This window comes from Adiantum capillus-veneris, chromosome 1 (assembly GCF_014529385.1).
Source record: "Adiantum capillus-veneris isolate H3 chromosome 1, ASM1452938v2, whole genome shotgun sequence".
NCBI lineage: Eukaryota > Viridiplantae > Streptophyta > Polypodiopsida > Polypodiales > Pteridaceae > Adiantum > Adiantum capillus-veneris.
Genome location: NC_140931.1, coordinates 29,474,908 through 29,498,336, shown reverse-complemented (window position 1 = coordinate 29,498,336; position 23,429 = coordinate 29,474,908).

Below are 23,429 nucleotides of genomic sequence, written 5' to 3'. Positions count from 1 at the left end.
TTTTGCTTCATTGTTTGTTAAAAAAATTGAAAATGCATAAAAAAGAAGTACAGACATAGGTTCAAGAGTGGACACGATAAGGTTTAAAGCTTTATGTATATGTTCCAACTTTGTCGAGACCTGCATATGGTTCTAAATTCCATATGGTAGTGAAATTTGGTCAACAAGGGGGTTCAAGACTACTGTCTAGTTATTCCATCTCAACAAACCAAAAAATTGGTCATTTCAAGCTCAAATCTGGTTCAATGATAGCAAGGTTTAAATCTAGGTTCCTGAAAGTTAGATTTTGATGCTAGAAACACTGTTTTCTAACTATCGGTGGGCTAAGTTTTTGAGAATTCATCAAAGCTATAAGGGACCTACTCAACTAGCTCTGCTTGAAATCTAAACCTTTTTTATGTTGTCGATGGGCTCACTTGTTGATGGGGTAAATGGATCCTAGATTTAGATAGTTTTGGAAAAAACAAGCTAGTACTAAAGTTGCTCTCAGAAAAAAAGCAAGAAACCTTTTTCAAATTCTGACTTTAGGACTGTGATCTACATGTGTTGGACTACCTGTACATTAAAAATGAGCGTATTTTGAATTGTCTATGGGCTGAGGTGTCGATGGGGTAAATAGACCACAAAATTTGTCTTTAACAGTGAAATTACACCAAAAAATAAAAAATAAAAAAATTGAAAAATAAAAAATTGAAAAAAGAGGAAGGGAAAGAGAAGGAAAAGGAAAGGGGAAGCAGAAGGAGAAGAGGCCAGGGAGTAAAATGAAAAAGAGTCAGATTTTTTTTTCTAAAATTAGCACCAAGTTTTGGGAGTGTAAGTTTTGCATCACTGTGAGATGTACAATGCCTATTATCAAATTTTTTGACTCTAGACCTGTTTTCATATACTCAGCTCACTATAGGAAACTATTAAAAATCTAGCAATTTCGACTCGAAAAAAGAACATTATTTTTTTGTGCAGTATTGCTTATATAGAGTTAAAAGGACTTCTAACAAAGTTTGAGCATGGTAAAAAATAATTTCAAATATTAAAAAAATTTACTACATCTAGGGTATCTACCCAAGGAAGTAGTAACGAAATCCATATTAAAGTACTTTGACTAACCATAGCAGATTACTCTTGTAAGTCAAGCAAAAGAAAACCATTGTGCATCGCAAGAACTAAACCATCCAACCTCAAGGGTGATTTCACGTTTTCTTCTAAACACACATCCAAGAACACAATTCTAACGTTTGACAATACTGGGAGATTAGACTTTAGCATAAAGTCTTTTCTTTGAAGTTACTAATAAGAATGGTGCTAAGTTGTACTCTAACCCCCTGAACAAGATATCAATGAAAATCAAAGATATAACATCTCCATCGGAATCCATAGTCTGAATGAACTACTAAGGCGACCAATACATGGGACCCAATGGAGTGCGATATGTGTTGACAGATCAATACGAGTACATGGATGCATTTGGGTGGATTCAAGGCAAGAATGTCCTCCTAGCAACTCCACCAAATCAATTTCCTAGATACAAAGCCAAGGTAAGCTCTAAACCTACACAAGTTCCAATTTATCATATGCTAGTTGAGCATGTGTATGTAGACAATGAATTTGTTGTATTATGTGAAAAAAAAGGTGGTGTTTCTAAAAAACCATATCTTCTAATGAGCATGATTATCCACTTGATTTTGTCATATATGTGTATGAAAAATTTGAGAGTAGGAAGTTTAATTTCTATGATGATTGAGGAAACTTATACTCCATCGCTCATGCAGATCAATCGGGTCACAATACATGGCAAGGAAAACCAGTTTTTCTGAAAAAGGGGCTATCTTTGAGAAACCATGTAGAACCTATGGCTACAACTAAACCAAGAGACACCATGTTCAACACAACTACACCTAGATATAGGGAGTCCCTTTATCCCTTAATGGCTGGTTTGTATTTGTATCTAGAAAATGTAAGTAGAGGGATCCCTACGAGCACATAACTACTAGCTTATCTATACTGAGGGAGTCTTTGATATGCATACTAAGGTGTAAGGTTTTAGACTAACCTTGGAAGGTAGTGTATTGTCTTCTAAAAACTAAAGTTGTCAACACTTTAGATGTTCATAAAATACCTAATAGAGGCCCATTCAAATATTGGGATCAAGCACAACACTCTGCCCAAGATCCTAAACTTCAAACAAAAGGAGGGTGAAACCTTGAAAGGCTTAAGAAATACACTGCACAATGCCTAGTTTTATAAAGCCTAACAAAGAGAGGCTTATCTCATGTTTCTTAGAAGGATTGAGGGATGATCACTTCTCCATGACCCTATTCTCTTATAAGCATACTGACTTGGTGAGTATTGTTTTGAATCCCAAAGTCTTGATGACAACCATAAATGTTTGCACTGTGGTGATGAATCGGGGCCAATGGTTTCAAGTAGCACTCAACCAAATGTCGAAGCCATTTCTCTTAGCATTGTTGATATGGTAATCACAAGACTGATGCAAGATTGAAGGATGAATCAGCCATATAATCCCTCTCAACAACAAACTTAGCCATAATGGTGTGACTATTGTAGAGCATGGGTTGACCACATGGTGCTAGAATGCTATGGTAGGGCTAGATAGTTGGGTGAACAAAGACTTCATGCATCTCAAGCCAAGTCAAGTCCAGTTTTAAATGTTGATGAGACTAAAGCAAAGTTGGTCGTGGGAATGCACCCTCTTGCACCCAAGGAAACACTTGCACAATCTGCAGAACTCTTATAAGCATACTGACTTTGGTGAGTATTGTTTTGAATCCCAAAGTCTTGCTGACAACCATAAATGTTTGCACTATGGTGATGAATCGGGGCCAATGGTTTCAAGTAGCACTCAACCAAATGTCGAAGCCATTTCTCTTAGCATTGTTGATATGGTAATCACAAGACTGATGCAAGATTGAAGGATGAATCAGCCATATAATCCCTCTCAACAACAAACTTAGCCATAATGGTGTGACTATTGTAGAGCATGGGTTGACCACATGGTGCTAGAATGCTATGGTAGGGCTAGATAGTTGGGTGAACAAAGACTTCATGCATCTCAAGCCTAGTCAAGTCCAGTTTTAAATGTTGATGAGACTAAAACAAAGTTGGTCGTGGGAATGCACCCTCTTGCACCCAAGGAAACACTTGCACAATCTGCAGAAAAGAAATTAAATGAAAATAAAATGGAATGAGTACGTATTCAATATTATCATGCTTAAACAGAAGTAAGCACAAGTAAAATGGTCACATATCAACCTAAGGCTTCACTTGAACAAGCTTTGCATTGCTATCAATGCCATAGACTACATTGGACTAGAGATTGTCTTTTGTGATGAAGAAGGATATGATGTAATTTTGTTTACAATAGTGACCCCCATTTAGCTTGATGCAATGGGAAGTGAACATGAGGATAACCAGTATGTGGATCCATTCCACAGAGATCACTCTTGTCACTTAGAAGATGAATGTGGTAGCTACAACCATTATTGATTCTTAAAGACATTTCAATGTGTTACCATATGAAATTCGGGAATCATTGGGAAAGCCAAGTCATCTTTCTACTCAACTACAATTCATGAGCTTGTCTAAGATAAAAAATCCATGTATAGGTTCTTGTTACATAAAGGTATGCGTTCAAGATCAAGCAATATATAACCTATTTTATGTGATTGTTGACAAGAGTCAATCTTGTACAAGATAAAAATTCCATGTATAGGTTCTTGTTACATAAAGATCCGTGTTCAAGATCAGGCAATAATATAACGTATTTTATGTGATTATTGGCAAGAATCAAGTTGTGAAAATCATTGTGTTAGGTAGGTTATGGATGAAGAAAACCAACTTTCAAATGGACAAGGACCTAGACCAACACACCGCTAAGGTAAAATTTGAAACCTTCATAGGAAAAATCTCCAAAGAAGGAGAAATTACTTCAAGACAGGTTCTACCCTTGAACCCAACAATGTGTGTACAAGCTAACATGACTTCATTAAGGAAGAAAAAGTGTCCAGTCGCACCGTGTGATTAAGTGGGTGTACCAAAGACACTTCTAAAATATCAAGGATATTACAAAGGCAATGAATATATTTGGGTACCAAAGAAGTTGAGCTGCATGAAGGCAGAATGCCCAAAGACTGCATCCAAGACAAAGGCAGAGACAGAATGCCCAAAGACTGCATCCAAGACAAAGGGACAAATCTAGATACCAAAAGTTGGAAACCCACCAACCCTCTTGTTAAGAAACAAGCCATCTCCAAGCACAAAGCTTGTTTTCCTACCAAAGTTAGACACAATCAAAGACCGCACCAAAGATTCCTCATCCTCATAAATAATAGCTACAATGGGCACCAAAGTCTAATCAAAGAACCTTAAAGCCCATCATTCCATATCTGCGTGTGTGTGTGTGTTAACCCTCACGGCTCACGGACACCCTATCACCCGTTGAAGATGATGAAATAGGAAACAGAAGGAAGATAGCAACTCAGAGTAGGAAGAAGATGGAGAAGGAGAAGACACAGAGCTTGTGTACGAGATCTCTGTAGTCTATCTCTTTGTATTAGAATAATTGAGTATATACAAACTTAGAGCTACAAAGCTTATATGAAACCCTAAGAGATAAGGTGTCCTTCCACACCAGATGTCCAGGGGGAAAAAACCCAGTGGGAGAAAAGTGCCCCTGATGAAGCGCGTATACACACTAACACTACTACATGTCTACAAATCCCCCCTTTAGTGATAGTGTGAATCCGTACAAGGTAGCAGATCATCATGTGTATGAGAGTAAGCCCAAAGCTTTTCGGAAAGCTTCAAACTTTTCTCGTGATAACGCCTTCGTAAATAGATCTGCAATGTTATCCTGTGTAGGACAGTAAGTTAGTGTGATCTCCCCTACATGTAGCCTTTCCCTGACATAGTGGTAGTGAACCTCTATGTGCTTTGTTCTTACATGAAATACTCGATTCCTTGCAACTGCCATAGCACTCTGACTGTCAGTGAAAATGGTAGTGGGTGCCTGTTGACACTCACAAAGATCTGCCAATAACCTGCGTATCTATACACAATCAACTGTTGCCGTGAAAGCTGCCATGTACTCAGCTTCACAAGTTGATGTAGCCACTGTGGGTTGCTTCTTGCTTAGCCAAGATATACATGCATTTCCCAGGAAAAAACAATCGCCACTTGTGGAATGTCGTCTGTCAAAATCACCAGCCCAATCTGAATCGCTGTAACCAACAAGCTGCATAGAACTATGCTTTCCATACATATCCCCCCTTGGAAAGAAGATGGAAAGATTAGGGGTACCTGAAAGGTAATGAAGTATGTGCTTCACAGCCTGCCAATGATGCATACCTGGGCTGTGCATAAATCTGCTTGCTTGTGAAACCCCAAATTGAATGTCTGGACGAGTGTTGCTTGCCAAATATATCAAGCAACCAACCGCTGCTGCATAAGTATGTACATCAAAAGGTTCTCCAGCATCGTGCATGCTCAACTTTGATCCAGTTTCTACGGGTGTAGAGATTGGTTTACAATTTTGCATACCAAACTTGTCCAAAATTTTATGCAAATTTTTGGCCTGCAACATGTATATGCCATCCTCTGATTGCACAAACTGAATACCCAAGTAATAATGTAGCAAACCAAGATCAGACATCTCAAAGGTTTTTCTCAAAGCATCTTTAAACGCTTCAATTTCATCTGCAGTATTGCATGTAAGAAGCATATCATCCACATAAAGTGTTAGCATAATGAGAAATCCATCTCTCTTTTTGACATACAAAGTACTTTCTATTGGACTATTCTGAAATCCCTGGCCAATCAAATAAGTATGTATCTTCTCATACCATGCTCTTGGAGCCTGTTTGAGACCATATAAAGCTTTACGCAATCTACATACCTTTTGCTCTTGACCTTTTACAACAAAACCACTTGGTTGACTTACATAAACTTCTTCCTGCAAATCACCATTCAAAAAAGCAGTTTTGATATCCAACTGATGCACTTTCCAACCATGATGAGTAGCAATTGCAACTAGTGATCTAACTATGGACGCACGAGAAGTAGGAGCAAAGGTTTCATCATAATCTATGCCTTTCTGTTGCGCATAGCCTTTTGCCACAAGCCTTGCTTTGTACCTGTCAACAGTACCATCTTGTTTCCTTTTTACCTTAAAAACCCACTTTGTACCAATAGGCTTTTTACCTGTAGGCAAGTCCACTAGATCCCATGTATGATTCTTATGAATAGAATCAATTTCTTGCTGCATAGCATCTTTCCATTGAACACACTCTAAAGCTTGCTCAAATGAATCAGGCTCATTTGCATCACAAAGAGTGCTAAAGCAAGCCAAATCTACTTGCTCTCTGCCAAAAGTAGTACCAACACGTGTTTTTCGTGGCAATGGTGCATCCAACTTGCTATCCTGCAAAGTTTTTTGAACCCATTTAGGCAAGGTTCTTTCTTCCCTGAGAACTTCTTGCTCTTCACGCACAATTTCCTCTACATCATGAGGTGTCACATACTGATCAAAAGATTGATCAAGGTTATCAACTTGTTGTGATTCTTGATTCTCCACAAAAGAAGGAAGCAAACCTTCAAATACATCATGTGTCTGCATATGCGGTACATAAAAAGCAACCATAGGTTGAGCAGTAGTTTCTGCAAAAATTACATCACGACTTTCAAAAATCTTGTTTGTAGTAGGATTGTAAAGTTTATAACCTTTACTTCCACTACTGTACCCCACAAATATACATTTGATTGCCTTATCATCAAGCTTCCCACGTAACTGCTGAGGGATGTGAGCATAAGCAAGACAACCAAAAACACGAAGATAACTGACTGAAGGTTTTCTATCATACCAAGCTTCATATGGAGTAATGGTCTTCAAGGCACGAGTAGGACACCTGTTCAAAACATGTGCTGCACAAGCAACTGCCTCCATCCATAGCTTATGAAGCAAACTCTTAGCCTTGAGCATACATCTAGCTGTCTCCATTAAAGACCCGTTCTTCCTTTCTACAACACCATTCTGTTGTGGTGTGTATGGCATAGTGCATTGGTGTTTAATGCCTTTCTTTCCCAAAAAATCCTTAAATGCACCTGACATGTTTTCACCTCCTCGATCGGTACGAAGAGTCTGTACTTTGCAACCTGTTCATTTTCAACCATGGCGACATAATGCTGAAAAATTGCAAACACATCTGACTTTGCTTTGAGTGGATACACCCAACAAAACCTGGAAAATTCATCAATGAAGATCACAAAATAAAGGCTTTTTCCTATAGATGGCGTCCTCATAGGACCACATACATCACTGTGTACAAGCTGCAACTTTCGTGTCCCTTTAATTGAACCATCCTACGAAAATGCAAATTTGTGCATCTTTCCAAGAACGCAACCTTCACATACATGTCTTGGTGGCATCTCCAAAAAAGACAAATCATGCACCATATTATGACGTTGTAAAGGTATCAAACTGCATAACCAACATGCCCAAATCTAGCATGCCACAACTCAGCATCCTGCATGGCCTGAGTCTTTGTTTCTGCAATACATACTTGAATCTGCTTTTCATAACGATCTAGCACAAATAGTCCATTTTTCAACGTACCTGTAGTGATAAGAGAATAACCATTCTCTCGATCTCGTACAACACATCTGTCATCCTCAAAAATGACCCGAAGACCATTTTTTGCAAGAGAGGATACAGACAACAAATTCTTCTTGATCCCTGGAACATATAAGACATCTGGCAAGCATAAAGCTGAACCATCTGAAATGGTAATCAAAATCTTACCAACGCCTTTGATTGGATAAGAAGCATTATTTGCACATGTCACCTTCTTTCCTGCTGGAGCTGCATCCAATGAACAAAACAAATCCTTCCTTGAAGTAATATGCCTGGATGCACCACTATCAAAGTACCAAATCATTTGTGTCTCGTCAACACTGTAAGCAGAAAAATCTGAACATACTACGAAAGCATAAGAATCCTGCACAAAGTTTGCAGACTCTTCTTTAGCTGTAGAAGAATCACCAGAAGCTGAAACAACTAAACTTGACTCTTTCTTCTTTTCTTTAGCAATTCGCTTTTTACACTCACTAATGTAGTGACCAGGTTTCTTGCAGTAGTGACATTTACCTTTCTTCTTGGACTTGTCAGAATCACCTTTAGACTTCTCTGAAGACTGTCCTGCACCAGACTTGGAGTGATGAGCACTCTCTTTACCCTTGTTTTTGTTCTGTACAACAAGAGCATGATCCATACCATCCACCTGTAAAGACTTGTTCTTACGTGATTGATCCTCCTGCAATAGCAAAGCCACTAACTCTTCAAAATGAAGAGGCTCAGGATTAGCTCGCAAAGACAGAGTCAAAGAAGTCTGAAAAGTCAAATAAGATGGTGGTAGTGAATTGAGTGTTTTGGAAACCAAGTCCTTCTCTGGAATCACTTCATCAATGCTAAGCAATTGCTCTTTAAGATCCCTGATTTTTGTAAGATGCTCGACGATATTGTCACCTTCGTCCATCTGTATTTTGTCAAGTTGTTTCTTCAAAAACTCTATTCTGGCAGCGTTTCTTCCTCCAAACATAGCTTGCAGAGTGTTCCAAGCATCCTCAGAAGTTTTGCAAGATCTGATATGTGGTGTGATTGTCCTCTTTATGGTTAAGGCAATCACAGCCATAGCTTGTGCATCTTTAGTATCCCATCTCTTTTGCTTTGGAGTGACTTGTGAGGGTCCTGCACCAATAGCTGCACCACGACCAGGCGTGGCAGGTGCAATGCTACCTGGACGAACTTCATCTCCAGATACATAATCCCACAATCCTTTACCAACCAAAACATTTTTGGCCATAAAAGACCAAAGAGAATAGTTGGTACCATCCAATTTGTCTTCGGATGTAAACGCACCAAAAATCTCTTTCTCCGTAGATTGAGCCATACTGTGGACGTACACAAGAGAGCAAAAGAACCTCCAAGAAATTCACAAATCTCCTCTCCAATGCAAGTAAAACTCTACACAAAATCTCAGCACAAAGCTAAGACAAGCTGCTTCCCAAAAGAACTGTTTACCTGAAGAAAATCTGTCAAAAAGCACACCCTCTTGATCTAAACGCCTCTGAAAAGTAACTTCTGCTACGCTGCTCAGAACAAAATTCTGAGGGCTCAAACGGATTCAAAAGGGGGGTAAAACCCCAAGTCACCTGATCAGAATACTCCCGGAACGTCGAGGATGCTCCCACGAGCAAATTTTCCAAAAACTGCCTGAAAACTACGATTGCGTGCGCGGATGCGAAAATGCAAGCAGAGGCTCTAGAAATCACCTTGCTCTGATACCAATTGTTGAAGATGATGAAACAGGAAACAGAAGGAAGATAGAAACTCAGAGTAGGAAGAAGATAGAGAAGGAGAAGACACAGAGCTTGTGTACGAGATCTCTGTAGTCTATCTCTCTGTATTAAAATAATTGAGTATATACAAACTCAGAGCTACAAAGCTTATATGAAACCCTAAGAGATAAAGTGTCCTTCCACACCAGATGTCCAGGGGGAAAAAACCCAGTGGGAGAAAAGTGCCCCTGATGAAGCGCGTATACACACTAACACTACTACATGTCTACATCACCTACGACAGACATTGTACTATTTACTTGGTAGAGTCACGTACCGGGCTTGTCGGTCCAATAGGAATGGTTAAGGGTGATCGCCGATGAGAACGGGCAAACCTATATAAAAGTCAATCTAAACCTAAAAAACCTCATTCTCTCATTTGTGCAATTGAAGAGTGCTCTTGCTCCATCTCCATCTTCTTCTTCTTCATCTCCTTGTGTGTGTGTGTGTATGCGAGAGAGAGAGAGAGAGAGAGAGAGAGAGAGCATTGCGGCGGCACGACGGCGGTGAGGCGGTTGAGCACGACGTAGCGGTGTCTCCCTCTTCTTCGCGGCGAGGAATCCTCCACGATAGGAAGCGTAGAGCGGTGAGTGACACACCAACGCCATCTTTGAGCTTACTAGTTTAGGCTTGTTGTGTGCTTGGAGCCATTTGTGGCTTGCACATAGTGTATCGGCAAGTTCCTTGCATTGACATGTGCGCCATACGCGCACATTTTTGGTGCCATTTTCGGGGAATGCCATACACTAAGCTTGAATGGCACTCTGTGCTTCTTTTGTGGTGAAATTTCAATTGTAGAGAAGGTAAGGAAGGAGGGTGTGTGTGTTGAGAAGAAGGATTTTGTGCTACTACTGTGTATTTTTTTGTTAATGGAGTTTTCAAAGGTACTGTGTTTTTTTTCTCTGTGTAAGGTGTTAGTATTAAGGTTGTTAGTTCTGTGTAATATAAAGTACAGTAAGTAGGAAGTAGATCTATGAGAGCTAATGAAGTGTGTTAGTGTGTAACAGTAGGTGTATTAGTTGTAAGTAGGTAGGTAGATTGTGTGTGTGCTCGCGTGCAGCCCGCGGCGACCTTATCCCCCAATAAAAAATAAATAAAAAAATAAAAATTTAAATGTAAGACCGGGATCGGGAATATCTCCCAGACCCAAGCCCATACCCAAGTCCAAGCTCACGCTCAGACTTAGGCATCTATCGCCCTTTAAAATTACGAATTTTAGCTTCACACGTAGCTAAAAATCAACTTTTTTGAGGACCAACGGAGCTTCAGGTGACCGAACGTTGTGCTGTAGAGCACACCGCAACCCTCTGAGTGATACGCTCATGTTTTTTTCCACTGATGTGACTCCTAGAGGTATTCTTTGTGTTTCTTAGTGTGTACATGAATGTGTTGCTGTTGTTAGAATTTGGACCTTCATGGAATCTTTCTCTCATCCACTTTTCAAATGAAGCGCGACCATCAGCACAAACAGGTGTTTCTTGTCCATTATCTTTTTGCATCCATGTTTGTCTGCTTTGATTATGATTGGTAGCATAATATTCAGTGCCTTTGTTTAGTATCAAACATTAAATTCAATGTAATTTTTGTCATAATCACTTGTTTAGGTTTAAAATCAAGTAGTCCGACTAAGCTAGTTTAACCAAGCTAGGCGTTAGAGATCTTCTCTTAATACCACGGGGAATACCTTCCTAATAATCAATGGTTACTTAGGTTCTTAATCCGATTTAGGCAGCATTGTGTGAAATGTATTAGGGATTTCTAGTGGGCTTAGTCCCTATTGACCTTTAGCTTAAGTATTATAAAGGGAATTTACTAGTGTGATGAGCCTGGGGAGGTGTAACAGTGTTATATGACCCCCCAAAGTTACAAAATTAAAATGCTGAAAAGAATAAAATAAAAAATCAAAGTGCCATAATGTAAAATCTTAAGCTGGAAGAGAAATCTCAGCTTGATTGGGTACTTCACTCACATGTATTGTCTATGGTACTAGAGCTCTAGAGGTTCCCAGTGTGAGCGCTTTTCCTTAAAAAGCAAAAAATCCAAGGCATACAAAATAAGCACACACAACAAAATTGAATCACTGTGAAAAGACTTTGGGGGGTCAAAGAAAAGGTAATCAATAAGGCGATGATTTCATGAGAAATTCCTTTTATCGTAGCTTAAGTACAAGGTCTTCTAGGTATAGCCTCTAGTCAGCCCTCGAACATGAAATACTTGGCTCTCGCGATTAAACAACTTAATTGACTTGAGAAAATTAAGAAGCTTACCATGGTATTAATAGTCAATCTTTAGTGCCTTTCGATCGTTAAATTAGTGACCCTAGACTTGTTTAGTTTTTGACCTTCATAACTATTTATGCGTTGGACTATATTGTAATTTAATGTTTATGGCTGAAAAATGGTTTAAATTTTTTGCTACCAATCAAATTGTCTGCCTACAACTGCATATGCTTTTTAATTGTATATAAGAATGCAATTACTGTACTAATGTTGTTTGATTTTGCAGTGACTGAAGAAGGCTAAGGACACTCATGTCAAAGGCTCTTCCACCTCGACGAATGACCTTCAACTCAATAGCTTCCGAGGATGAAATCTACATCAGGAAGGGGGGTATGTTAACCCTCATGGCTCACGGACACCCTATCACCTACGACAGACGTTGTACTATATACTTGGTAGAATCAGGTACCGTGCTTGTCGGTCCAATAGGAATGGTTAACAGTGACCGCCAATGAGAGGCGCACTTTAAAACTGGAACGTATAACGTTTGGGTAAGATTGGCTAAGTGTGGGCGCCCAAATGTGAACGGGCGAACCCATATAAAAGTCAATCTAAACCTAAAAAACCTCATTCTCTCATTTGTGCAATTGAAGAGTGCTCTTGCTCCATCTCCATCTTCCTCTTCTTCATCTCCTTGTGTGTGTGTGTGTGTGTGTGTGTGTATGCGCACGTGTATGTGTGTGTGTGTGTGTGTGTGTGTGTGTGTGTGAGAGAGAGAGAGAGAGAGAGAGAGAGAGAGAGAGAGAGAGAGAGAGAGAGAGAGAGAGTGCGATCGAGCATTGCGGCGGCACGACGGCAGCGAGGCCGTTGAGCGCGGTGTAGTGGCGTCTCCCTCTTCTTCGCGGCGAGGAATCCTCCACGACAGGAAGCGTAGAGTGGTGAGTGACACACCAACACCATCTTTGAGCTTACTAGTTTAAGCTTGTTGTGTGCTTGGAGCCATTTGTGGCTCGCACACAGTGTATCTGCAAGTTCCTTGCATTGACACGTGCGACATACGCGCACACTTTCTCTCTCTCTAGATCCCATATGTGACTATGTCTAGTTTACATATTTGCAATGGGAGTGTGGAAAAAAATGATGTAGGTAATATAACTTATACATTTCCACTTTCCAGGTAGTAAGGATCCGTGAGAGTGTGGCAAAATTATAAAGTGAAAGGATATGTTCTGTAAGGACATGGGTCCTACGAGCAAGGCCACCTGCACGGCCGGACAGTGTGTACACTAGGGGGAGGCTATAAGATAGCACGGTTGGGTGGAGACTAGCACACATCCGAACTATTTTTGGAGAAGAGGAAAAGCGGGTTGCATGTGCAGCACGTCGCATGTGCATGCGACCCGCTGCTTCTCTCCCACGTTCCTGTGCGCAAGGCGCGTGCAGCAAAAAGAAGACATGCACAGGTTCCTGTGCGCAACTCACGTAGATAGCCAACGATAACCGACCGCGGCTGCCCCACCTACGCCCTCCACAACGCACGACTAAGGTGGGCGGCCAAGAAAAACTCAGCGACACGAAAGCTTCGAAGGCTTCCATTGGCTGCGTCCGTAGGAAGGCCCGCTTAACCCTTGCATGAAGGAGGGTTGAACACACTCCATGAGGGTAAGAGGCCAACACTTTACTATCAAGCTATTGACCCTTATTGTGTATAACAAGGAAATATAGCATACTTGTGTTGAAAGGAAAGCTAGAAGAAAAGGTAAAGCTTCAAACTTCAAGGAAGTATTTTCACCCTTCCTTTTCACTTCTTGGAGGAAGCCAAGTTTTCCTCCAAAAATTATTGTTTCCTCAAGGAGGTATCTTCAAAGTGAACAAAACCCTTCACAAAATCGACTAGTTTTTGTGAAGAGGCAACAAAGGTGTTCTTACGACGAATGACACGTGAAGTGCTGTAATTCCCACAAGACGAAGTTCACATGCAACGCAAATCACGGAGCATACAAAACACAAAGACTTCAATTTCACAAGGTACAAGTTGACGTTTTCTCTCTCTTTACATTAGTGTGTGTTTACCATGGGGAGTGAGGATATCCCATCTACACACACTTTTGATTTTGAGCACGTAGATCAAAATCAGGGCACCACGAGTGCTGCTAACACTAATATGCATGATGATGATGATCTAGGAGATCATGGGCTTGTAGATATGGCTTCTTTCAAGACTTTGGAACATCATCAAAGCGTACTTGAAAGAAACCTCTTTGCACTCAATGCAAATGTTACCAATCTTACGGAGTTACTTGTGAAATTTATGAATTCACAGACGGCTCAAGGAGCCATAAGTGGCACGGTTCAAGGGAACCAAGCTCGCATGCTCAAGGAGTCCAAGAGACAAGTGCTGCAAAAGATGCAGAAGGTAGCAATGCATTACTTAAGAATATCACCATTCCTGAGTTTCACGGAGAAGAGCGTGATCGCAACAAGGATGTGGTCAATACGTTCTTACACAAATGGAGTAAAATGCATAGATTGAGACACACCCCGGATATAAAGACGGCTATGGAAACAAGTCTAAATCTTAAAGGCAAGGCCTATAAGTGGTAGATGACATTTCCAATAGATGCTCGTCCTCCGTCTTGGGCTACGTTTCAAGATTATTTCTCCAAAGAGTTTTTGGACTCCAATAAAGAAGATAAGAATTGGTTAGCATGGGATACATGTCGCATGTGTGGCCTCTCTCACACAGTACCTTTCAAAGGATTGGGAAATCATATTAAAACTAGAAGGTCTGGATGAATTCCAAAAGATACGGGGTTTTAATAGGGGTCTTGACAAAGCCTATCGTCTTCATGTCAAGACCCAACATCCAAAAACCTTGAAAGAAGCCATTAGTCATGCCCAAAGATATGATGATGACCAAGAGAGGAAAGGAAATGTTCCCTACACTAAGAATAATTTTGCTAAGAGCAATGTGGCTAAGAGCCAATGACAAGGTAGATCTCCCACACGTTCCAAGAGGAATAAGAAACAATCTACCTCTTCACGCCCACAAGAGGCTAAGAAGCCTAAGCAATCACGAGATACTCCACGTGGGTCTCTCAGCACTGCCATTTTGAGCGTGCAAAGAAACACAATTTGTGTTTTAAATGTCTTTCGGACCAACATAACAAGAAAGATTGTCCTCTTTTGCAAGGCAAAGAAAAGGACATGCACACGGTGCAATGCCTCACATTAGATTCATCTCCTAAATATTGTGTTGTAGAGGTTCTTTATATGGAAGAAAAGCACAAGTATTGTGTGCCTGCTTCAATGTGGCAACCCACCTTTGGCCCCCATGAATTGATTCGCATGCATGGAATTATTAACGGACAATGTGTTCATATTCTAGTGGATGAAGGTGCAACTCATAACTTCTTGAACTATAAGCTAGTCAAGAAATTGAAGCTTACACAGACTCCCTGCTCTCACAAGTATGTGGTGGAGCAGATGTCTGGGAATGATAAAGAAGTATGGGACACGGTAGTTCAAGGGGTTGAGCTTATTGTTCAAGATCATATGATGACCCTTGACTTCCAAGTTATGAACATGGACCGTGCTGATGTAGTTTTAGGACGGGAGTGGCTGCATGGTTAAGGAAACACATTTCACCCTAGTTATAAACACAACTCCTTATCCTACATGGGCAATGGTAAACATGTGCTTTTGCTTGGTGAGAAAAATATACCATCTGCACCTCTTATATGTACAGCCGAGCTTTCTATTTTGCAAAAAGCAGATCTTTTTGTGTTACTGTTTGTCTCCAAGTATAGTGAATTCTCAAGAGCAAAGTGCGGTGAATTCTAGTAATGGTATGCAAAGTGCAAAGATTTTTAATGATAAGCAAACTGTTAACAAATCTAACGAGCAAAGTGCTCTCAATTTTAATTCTATATAGCAACGTGCAACTATTGTAAAACAAACATAATAAGAATTACAAGATTCTCCATCCCAACATAACTCTAGTTTACTTTCTCCTTTTGGACGACAAAATCTGATTCACTTACTCACGGAGTATAGTGATGTGTTCTCAAGTGATTTACCACCGGGTTTACCCCCTACATGTGATGTGCAACATGTCATAGATGTCTTGCCAGGCACTAAACCGGTGAGTAAACCACCTTATCGTATGAGTGCTAAAGAAGCCAAGGAGGTTGAGAGTCAGTTGGCTGACTACCTCGCTCGTGGTTTCATTAGACTTAGCAATTCGCCTTGGGCATCACCAATTCTATTGGTAAAAAAGAAAGATGGTACTATGCGCATGTGCGTAGATTATCGCGGATTAAATGCGATAACCATCAAGAACAAGTATCCTCTGCCTCGAGTGGATGAGTTGTTTGATCAATTCCATGGGACAAGATACTATACAAAGATATATCTTCGTTCAGGATACCACTAGGTACGTATCCTACTGCAAGATATGTCCAAAACTGCCTTTAGAACACAGTTCGAGCACTTTGAATTTTTGGTTATGCCTTTTTGTCTAACCAATGCTCCAGCTACATTTATGACACTCATGGATAGTGTCTTACGTCCCTATCTTGAAAAATTTATTGTGGTTTTCCTTGATGACATTCTCATTTACAGTAAGACTGAAGTTGAACACATAGAACACTTACGATTAGTGTTCAAACAGCTACGAGCTCACGTGCTGTATGCTAAGCAAAGCAAGTGATTTCTTTAAACCAGAGATACATTACCTCGGTCATGTGATCTCTTATTCTGGCATCCCAATGGACACTGACAAGGTCGCTGCCATTCTTCGATGGCACATCGCAACACGGTTGAGGAGCTTCAAATATTTTTAGGCATGGCTAGATTTTATCGACAGTATATCCGTGACTATGCCAAAATCACTCACCCTATGACGGATCAACTTAAAGCAAAAGGTAAGACCTTTTCTTGGGAAGAAGCCCAAAAACGCATTTTTGAACAGCTCAAGGTAGCTATAGCCACTGCTCCCATCCTAGCAATCGTTGACCCACTTAAGCCGTTTGTGGTAGAGACTGATGCTAGTGATATAGCAATTGGTGCGGTACTTCTCCAGGAAGGAAGACCTATAGCCTTTGAAAGTAAAAATTTAGATAGAGCTCAACAGAATTATTATGTCTATGAGAGAGCTCTATGCCATAATTCACGCTTTACGAAAGTGGCGACACTATTTATATGGTGCCGAGTTTGAAGTAGTTTTTGACCATGAGAGTATCAAATGGTTTACTACTCAAACAGACTTGAAGGGTCGTAAAGCTAGATGGACAAAAATCCTTCAAGATTATGATTGTAAGCTATGATATTGCAAGGGGCGATATAATATAGTAGCGGATGCAGTAAGTCGGATGCCTCAGACTAATTCACTTGCTTTCACGGAACTAAAGAGTGGATTTTTGGAGTCATTACGTGGCAAGTGTACACAAAATAAATCATATGCTAAAGTGTGGAGTGCAGTTTTAAAAAGGGATCCCTCACACTCACATGTCTCTGAACAACTAGATCAACATGTCTCTCCACGCACAGATAAAAACTCTAACACATAGAGCTCCACCCCTACTGAGGAAGAGCTTAAGCGATGGAAGAATTTTTCCATTGATGATGGCTACTTACTCCACAAGGGTAGAGTATGTATGCCAAAGGACTGAGACACTAGGCGCCAAATCTTATTTGAGTGTCACGATAGTCTAAGTGCTGGTCATTCAGGTATTCGTAAGACGTAGGCCTTAGTTCGACAACAATTTTATTGGTCAGGCTTACATCATGATGTTCAAGAGTACGTACTAAATTGCCAACAGTGCCAAGTTAATAAGGAAGAGCACCTCAAGATAGGTGGCCTTTTACATCCTTTAGAGATTCCACAAGGTAAGTGGGAGAGTATCTCTATGGATTTTGTAGTAGGACTACCTACTACAATTCGTGGCCATGATGCCATTTGGGTAATTGTAGACCGTCTCACAAAGATGGGTCGATTCATTCACACTAAGACTACGGTTAAGACACCAGAATTAGCACGGCTATTTGTAGAGCATATATATTAACTCTACGGTCTTCCAACTAGTATCATTAGTGACAGAGATCGAAAGTTCGATAATCACTTCTGGAGAGCTGTGTTCCAAAACTTGGAAACTAAACTTATTTTATGTACGACTAATCATCCAGAAACGTATGGTCAAACCGAAAGAGTTAATCAAGTGCTAGAGGATATGCTACGAGCGTACATTAGCAAGAAGCAAACCAATTGGGAAGACTACTTACCTATATTGGAATTTGCTTATAATAGTTCAAAGCATGTGACTATAGGGTTTAGTCCATCTATGCGTTTTTATGGATTTCAACCTAGATCACCCGTTACGGTGGGGTTGGCTAAGGAGAATATACAACAAGCGAAGGATTTTCTCCAAGACCATTTTGAGATGCTTCGAGTTGTTCGACAGAATGTTAAGCTAGCTCAGGATCAATATAAGAAGTACGCAGATGAGCATCGTCATCTTGCTACTTTCGAAGAAGGAGACAAGGTTTTTCTCAAAGTTCTGGAGCATTCAAAAAGTCTGAAGACGGGAAACGTTGCTAAACTTTCACCACGCTATTGTGGACCGTTTACCATTCTCAACGTAAAGGTCAAGTGGCCTATAAGTTAGCTCTTCCAGAGCACTCACGAGTTCGTCCTATTTTTCATGTTAGCCATTTACGAAAACAGCTAGGATAGAATGATAATGTCATTGACACAGGTGTGTTAGTTGAACTTATCGAACCGCCAATCATTCCTCATGAGCCCGAAAAGATTTTGGATTCTCATGAGCTTCGCACAAGACATCATGTCAGACGACAGGTGTTGGTAAAATGGCTAGATCGACCTGAAGAAGGTTCTACATGGGAGAATGTCTCCGCACTTAAGAAACATTTCTCTACGTTCGTTTCGAGGACGAAAATGATTCTCCAAGGGGAGGGTAATGTAAGGAAATGGGTCCTACGGGCAAGGCCACCGGCACTGCCGGACAATGTGTACGCTAGGGGGAGGCTATAAGATAGGACGGTTGGGTAGAGACTAGCACACGCATTACCATCGCCCTTTCATGTTCAGTCCACACAATCGAGACAACAATATAGAAGGGAGAGAAAGACACTCTTCTATCCCCCACACACACATAGCCAAGTCTCTCTCTGAGTCCCCCCACACATAGACAACTCTCTCTCTCTCTCTCTCTCTCTCTCTCTCTCTCATGCATGCACATGCAAACATGTACTACCATCGCCCTTTCATGTTCAATCCACACAATAGAGACAACAATGTAGAAGGGAGAGAAAGACACTCTTCTATCCCCCACACACACGTAGCCAAGTCTCTCTCTGAGTCCCCCCACACATAGACAACTCTCTCTCTCTCTCTCTCTCTCTCTCTCTCTCTCTCTCATGCATGCACATGCAAACATGTACTATCTCTCTTTTTATACAAACAATATAATCTCTCTCTTTCTCTCTCTCATACACACACAATATAATCTCTCTCTCTTTCTCATATGCATGTGATACAATAAAATTCCAAGAGACCATAATGATCTAGCGGATGAGAGGTGAAGTTTGAACATAGAATATTTTAAATTCCACTGGAATGAACAAATTGGGCTAACCAATCTTCCACACTTGGGTAATATAAAGGTTAAAGCATGCAAATTTGGTCACAATGATCCCCCCCTGGAGATCCAATAATCCAAGGTTCTTAGTGCTACTCAAGTAGCAAAAGATCTGCTTAGCTGCATACCAATTCTTAATGTCTGGGCTATGCATACATTTGCTCATCTGTGAGATTACAAACTGAATATTCGGCCTCATAATGCATACAAAAATAAGACGTTCCACAACCTACCGATAGAGGGGAAAATAAAATTAGTCTCTAGCATTATCAATACTAAGATGTAAACTTGTCTCCATAGCTGTAGAAATAGATTTACAATCCTCAAGACCAAATCTACACAGCAATGTCTCAATGTAATATATCTGACACAAAATAATACCTCCATCACACAACAATGTCTCAATGTAATTTATCTGACAAAAAATAATACCTCCATCACATTGCTTAAACTGGATGTCCAAATAAAGATGCAAGTGGCCCAAATCTAACATCCCAAAAGCTGAATTTAATTCAGCCTTAAAATCAACAATATGCATCTCATGTGGTCCTACGAGTAGCATGTCATTCTAGGGCGTACAAAAGTAATACTAATTTTTGTTGTGTGATCTTGAGCTTCTCCTTCTCCAAGCTTTGTGTGTATTCCTACAACCCTAACTCTAATAATTGGTAATTTTTTAATATAAATAAATTATTGGCGTACTTTACATACTTTTACTCAGAGAGCGTACAGTACCGCGTACCATACATATGGACCTACCTTGATATATATATATATATATATATATATATATATATATATATATATATATATATATATATATATATATATGTATATATATATATATATATTTAAATTAAAAAAAAAAACAAGTACTCAAGCGTGCGAAAAAGACTTCATAAGATTAGCAAAAGATAGGTGCCAAAATTAGTGGGTAGAGATAGGGAGAGTTCCACCAAATGCGTTTCGCTCTTATGAGCTCATCAGTGGTGGTGTTAAATGGATTGAGTTTGTAAGAGAGGAGGAGGCAGGGGTTTATAAAGGGAGCTTGGAGGAGTCTTTTTGAGGTTTCTATCTTGGGGGACATCATTTTTTTGGGAGAAGTGGCTTTAAAGGCCAAGTACTAGGGTACAAGGGGGGGAGTTATGGTGAGTTAGGTGTGGATGTAAGCTAGAAAATTACCAGGTTCTAGGTTCCAGGTTCCAGGGTACAAGTTTTTGGTAATGAGAGGTTGGGGGTAGAAGTGTGAAAAAAAGGGAGGCTATTTTAGGTGAGAGAGAAGTGTAATGATGAAAAAAAAGGAAAAGGAGAAGCATCAAAAAAGGATTTGAAAGAGTGCAAGGAGTGTCCAAAGGATAATTCAAGGGGAGGGAGGGTAGTTTATCCAAAAATTAAAGCTCTAGATGCTATGGTGCTTTTATTTAGAAAAAAGGAGAAAATTCAGTAAACTGAAATTTTTAAAGGCTAGATGTATACAGGTGGTTTTGGGGTGGCTTGGGAGGTTTTGAAAAGAGACTGTGTGCTGGGTAAAAAAGGGGTGGGTCAAGGGGGGTGTGAACTATGCACCAGTAGACTGTGGATGTTGGGGCCTAAAGTCCAACAAATAGTAGGCCTAAGGAGCTAGGAGAGGTTAGCATCAAGCTGGAAAGCTTTTGAAATGGGATTGCTAATATTTTGAGAGGGTAGTAATCTTCTAGTGGTAGGTGTGAAGGGGATTTTGAACACGGTGGGTGGATTTTTTGTTATCTTGTGCAGGGAAAGGAGGAGAGAGGTGCGATTGAGGTAAGAGACCTTGTTGAAAACTTTTTGGAGGAAGTTAGGTGAGTAGCCCTTAGCCCGAAGGCGTAAGAAGAAGAGGTTGCGGAGGTAGAGGTATCCCTTCAAGGTTGATTCTCTAATACAATATCTTTTGAGCTCTGAGATGATGAATGCAACTTTTTGATGTATTGGGTGCCAGGAGATCCAAGGGATATAGTTGTAGGCATTCAAGGGTTTTTGAAAACAATGGGAATCCAAGAGGCTAGATGTAGCGAAGCGGGTACCTTTAAATAATTCTATGTCGAGGATGATGGCCCGAGTAGAGGAGATGGTTCTAGAGATTTTGATGTGCTCTTGAAGAGGTTCACCATATGAGCTTAAGAAAAAAGTAAGGGTTTTGAGGGATTCTTTACAAAGTCCAAAGGCATCATCCACATATCTTTTGAAGTAGAGAAGGTTAAGGTTATGCAAGAGGGGGAAAGAGGCTTCCAAGTGGCAGAGGAAAAGACACGTATATACCACGGCAAAGTTTGAGCCCATGGAGTGCCTTTGGTTTATTTCCAAAATTTTCCTTTAAAGGTAATGTAGTGATGAGATAGGATAAGGGAGGCAAGGGAGAGTATAAAGTGAGATTTTTGCGGGTCAAAAAAGTTAGAGATGAAGGAGTTGAGAGCAATGAGGCCTTGATTAATGGGGATGCTAGGGTATAAGGCTTCAAAGTCAAAGGTGAAAAGGAGGTGTTAGGTGGAAGGGGAAGTTTATCCAAGTCTTGGATGAGGATAAGGGAGTTTTGAAGGTGTTGCTTTTGGCCAAGGAGGATTGGGTAGAGTTCTATATGGAGCCATATATAAGCTTTTTCAAAAAGGTAACCCTTATAGGAGCATATAGGACGAGAGACAATGGATGGTTTATGGAGTTTAGGGATAAAGTAGATAGGACAGGGTTTGGGGGGTTTATTAAGGGGGGGAGGATAAAGTTCCGCTCCAGAGAGGGGAGAGCGGAGTAGCGAAGGGTGATAGAGGTAAAAAGGGAAGCTAAGAAGGCAAAAGGGAATTTAAGGCAAGATTCATAGGTGGAGTGGTTATTGAGATGTGAGAGGGCATCTTTCTCATACCAATATAATGGTAAGATAACTGCACCAAGGTTTTGGTCGGCTAGTTTTATGATTATTGACGAGTCCAAGGAGAGGCTAGATAAAGCTTCAATGACAAAACGGGGTCGCTTTGAAGTGGGAAAATTACAAGCATTTAGCATGAGGTTAAAGTTATGTTGGTTAGTGGACAGAATTTGGTTAAGATGGAGGTTTATTAGAGGAGGTTTCAGAAGTGGGTTGGTTTCGTTAAAAGGAAAGAGGGAGGAGGGTTTAAGGTTTTTGAAGAAAAACTTAAGGTTGAGATTTCTTGAAAGATTGCGGTGTGAGTTGAGGAGCAAGAGAGGGGAAGGGTTTAGAGGGGGAGGGATGTATTTTAAGCCTAAGGCCAAACCTCGCCTTTCAATAAACAGCTAGGACAGAATGATAATGTCATTGACACAGGTGTATTAGTTGAACTCATCGAACTACCAAGCATTCCTCATGAGCCCGAAAAGATTTTGGATTCTCATGAGCTTCGCACCAGACATCATGTCAGACGACAGGTGTTGGTCAAATGGCTAGATTGACCTGAAGAAGGTTCTACATGGGAGAATGTCTCCGCACTTAAGAAACATTTCTCTACGTTCATTTCGAGGACGAAAATGATTCTCCGAGGGGAGGGTAATGTAAGGACATGGGTCCTACGGGCAAGGCCACCGGCACGGCTGGACAATGTGTACGCTAGGGGGAGGCTATAAGATAGCACGATTGGGTGGAGACTAGCACACGCATTACCATCGCCCTTTCATGTTCAGTCCACACAATAGAGACAACAATATAGAAGGGAGAGAAAGACACTCTTCTATCCCCCCCACACACATAGCCAAGTCTCTCTCTGAGTCCCCCCACACATAGACAACTCTGTCTCTCTCTTTCTCTCATGCATGCACATGCAAACATGTACTATCTCTCTTTCTCATACAAACAATATAATCTCTCTCTCTCTCTCTCTCATACACACACAATATAATCTCTCTCTCTTTCTCATATGCATGTGATACAATAAAATTCCAAGAGACCATAATGATCTAGCGGATGGGAGGTGAAGTTTGAACATAGAATATTTTAAATTCCACTGGAATGAACAAATTGGGCTAACCAATCTTCCACACTTGGGTAATATAAAGGTTAAAGCATGCAAATCTAGTCGCAATGATCCCCCCTGGAGATCCAATAATCCAAGGTTCTTAGTGATACTCAAGTAGCAAAAGATCTGCTTAGCTGCATACCAATTCTTAATGTCTGGGCTATGCATAC